The sequence below is a fragment of the Brienomyrus brachyistius genome, chromosome 2, assembly GCF_023856365.1.
Source record: "Brienomyrus brachyistius isolate T26 chromosome 2, BBRACH_0.4, whole genome shotgun sequence".
Classification (NCBI taxonomy): Eukaryota; Metazoa; Chordata; class Actinopteri; order Osteoglossiformes; family Mormyridae; genus Brienomyrus; species Brienomyrus brachyistius.
The window spans coordinates 3909703-3912932 of NC_064534.1; the positions used below are offsets into that span (position 1 = coordinate 3909703).

Genomic DNA, 3230 nt, shown 5'->3' on the forward strand with positions numbered 1-3230 from the left:
TAAACTCAGTAATGCTTGTCAGAGTATTTATCAGCATAAACATCACAGTTTTTTGTTTATACATTCTTGGCCTACGTAATGAATCACACTTGTAGTGAAAGCATCATCGCTCGTGCCATTGAGATGATCCTCAGTAACAGATGGTATCCAGGCCTTGAATCTACTCCATAGTCCCTTTCTGAACCTGGATGGTAGTAACACAGGCTCTGCACAGGCTGTGCCATTTATCGGGTGGCCCCGGAACATTCTTTGTGGGTTAAGGGCCTTGCTGGGACTCAATGCACAGGATTCAAACCAGCGACCTTCCAATCACAGGCACGGAACCCTACTCCTCCGGGTTGCATACCTCTGTGAGTAACTTAACTCATCACTAAAATATCCAGCAGCTAATAACTTACTGATCAGAGCAAAATTTCGCACACTCACTGTCGCCAAATGTGCATTATTCTCCTCTCAAGCTCTCTGTCAGGATGGAGCAGGCAGGGGATCTAGGCCGTGTGCCCAGGGACATGTTGACAAACCTTTTTTACAAGCAGCAGTTTTATTAGAAGCTCTTGGAACTTATTAGATTTAGCCAGATTGGCACAACTTTCATCTTCCTTTGTTAAGAAGAAAAAAAAATGGAGTCTTTCGGTTTTTCCATTTCACAGCTGACAGGCCAAACTGGTTACGCCGCAATAGTTATTTTAATGAATTACTGAAGTAACCGGACATGTACAAAAAACACAAGCCGGGGTTTCCTTTAACTGAAGTAGGCAGGCGTCTTTGTTCCCATGACAAAATAAACGCTTGCCTTGTGAAGCCTTTGCGGTGGAAGTGCACAGGCTTAGGGTTCCCTTGGATACAGTAACAACATTCACCCTGGAACACGAGCGCGGCTCGCCGAAGCGAGACATCCGTCCCAGGTCCCGGGGGAGAGAGGCCTCCAAACGCCTGAATCCGAAGATAAGGGAGGTAGGCATTGTTTTCTCTGGACTTCCTGCAAACGAGTGCCAGCTTGCTAACGGACAGAGTGACCCATCTGAGGGCACGTGTAGCTTGCTGGGTTTCAGGCACTGGAATCGCATTCCCAGCTGGTTTGTGGCACATTGACAGGTGATGCCCAGCAGAGCAATGTCAGGCAGCCTCTTATCGCCGCGATGCATGAAGCAGAATGAGGATTAGGACCAAAGAGGCCGTGGCGGTTCAAGCTGCCTTGGAGTAAGGCGTAATTTAGCAGGTTTTCTCCATAATGCAATAACCAGGCGTCCTGAGTTGGCCTTACATGGAAATCTTGGCTGTCTCACAGAGGCTTGAGGCTCAGGACTGTTTTGAGGCTCAGGACTGTGGTGGGAATGGAGGAAATTCCAGGTATAGAGGACAGCATTGCTTAGTATACAACCAAAGACTATTTAATGTTACTCTTTGAAGGTGCGTCTGGAGCAGTCCTTTAACTCCAAAATATTACTCTGAACAATAGTCTGAGAAGAGAGTTAATTAGGCACGACCCTGAGGGTTCAAGGGGGTGCAGAGGTGTAAAGAGTTGAGTGAAAAATCCACCATTTTACTAGCCAAGCTGAACTAGATAAGGGACACTAATGAGTCCTAAATATTGAACATCCTATTTTCTAATTTCACTTCAGAGATGTGTGAGATGTACCACCACTGTTATTGTACCTGTCAGACAAAGGAGGAAATAAATGAAGATGTTTTGTTTTCAAATCGACATTTTCTGGTATCAGAGTCCCAGTTGTGTCTTAATTCCAGGTCAATGCGCATTGGTGACCTTTCTCATGCCAACCGGATTCTCTCAGGATGCTACAGCGGGGGAATATCCAGAAATCACTGGAGGAGCGCTCTCTTCACTCTGACCAACCCGGACCCATCTCTGGTGACCAGAACACTTCTTCTTGGGCAAGCAACAGCAGTTAATGCGAGGCCAATTATCGAGAAACAGAAACACTGTAATCGCGGCTGGTGACCATTAGGTGTCACTAGACAGAATCACGAGGAGCCATTCCCCCAATCAAAATGTAGATTATCAGTAGTACCAATGAAAATGATGCCCCCCTCCGGCAACTGGCGATTTCACCTTTGGGTGATGCCCTTAACCCCTGTTTGCTCTAGCCTGACCCTCAGGAGATGTATGTCACTTTGGATGAAGGTGTCTCTCAGGGCAGACTGGAGCATGTCCCTGTTTTTGCCTCAGTGCCCCTGAGGGTGGTGTTCCCACGCTTTCAAAGCCAGCTGCTATGTTGTGTCAGGACAGTGCTATTGGAAACACCATGGTGGTTTGGGATAAAGCACAGGAGTTTGTGGGCAGAGCATGGGGGGGGGCCTCAGGGGCTCTGTGTGACTCATGCCTGTCTCTCAGCACAGGGCTTCCGATGCTCCTTAATGGAGAGATTGGGTCCTGCTGGTGGTCACGAGTCTCCAAGGAGCCTGCAGAGGTCTGCTGGGGTGGATGGGGAATCTAACGGTCGTCGGCAGAGGGGGAACGCAAAAGGAAGAGTAGAGCCACACCGAAAGCTAAGCAGATCATCTGCTCTCTGTGGTCAGAGGGGCGGAGTCCAGAGAGAAGAAGATGACATCACTGCAAGTGACAACCAAGGTAGAAGAGGGCCACCTGTGGCCATGCCTTCACATATCACCAGACTCTCTCTCAAGATCTTCTTCCAAAGCTTGTCCTGTTCATGTCCATCCCATTCTCTCCAAATGTTCAAAATGCTGGGGGGGGGGGGTGGGGGTAAATTGACACAGTTCCTGTAAACACTGTAACAAATGAAGTGCCAAATGTCCTTGGTTACTTGGAAGATACCACCTAGGAGTGGGAAGGGCACACGGACCTCAGCTGTCTTCACGATCCAGCTGGTTCATTGCATTGACTCATTCCACCTGTCTTTTTCCTCACAAAGCATTTGTGGGAGACTTTGTGACTCAGGCGACAGAAAGCTTTTACGCGAGCCTGCCTCAGACCGAGCTTTTATACGAGGCTGCCTCAGGCCGAGCTTTTACGCGAGGCTGCCTCAGGCCGAGCTTTTACGCGAGGCTGCCTCAGACCGAGCTTTTACGCGAGCCTGCCTCAGACCGAGCTTTTACGCGAGGCTGCCTCAGACCGAGCTTTTACGCGAGCCTGCCTCAGACCGAGCTTTTACACGAGGCTGCCTCAGACCGAGCTTTTACGCGAGCCTGCCTCAGACCGAGCTTTAACGCGAGGCTGCCTCAGACCGAGCTTTAACGCGAGGCTGCCT

The 3230-nt window shown here is 49.3% G+C and overlaps 1 long non-coding RNA gene across 1 annotated transcript; it reads left to right on the plus strand.

The window, feature by feature from the left end:
- Positions 1 to 717: 717 nt before the first annotated feature.
- On the plus strand, positions 718 to 2661 carry LOC125716514 (uncharacterized). Its single transcript, XR_007384347.1, has 3 exons — positions 718 to 954; positions 1747 to 1870; positions 2354 to 2661. It is a non-coding gene; the product is annotated as an uncharacterized LOC125716514 (long non-coding RNA).
- Positions 2662 to 3230: the final 569 nt, after the last annotated feature.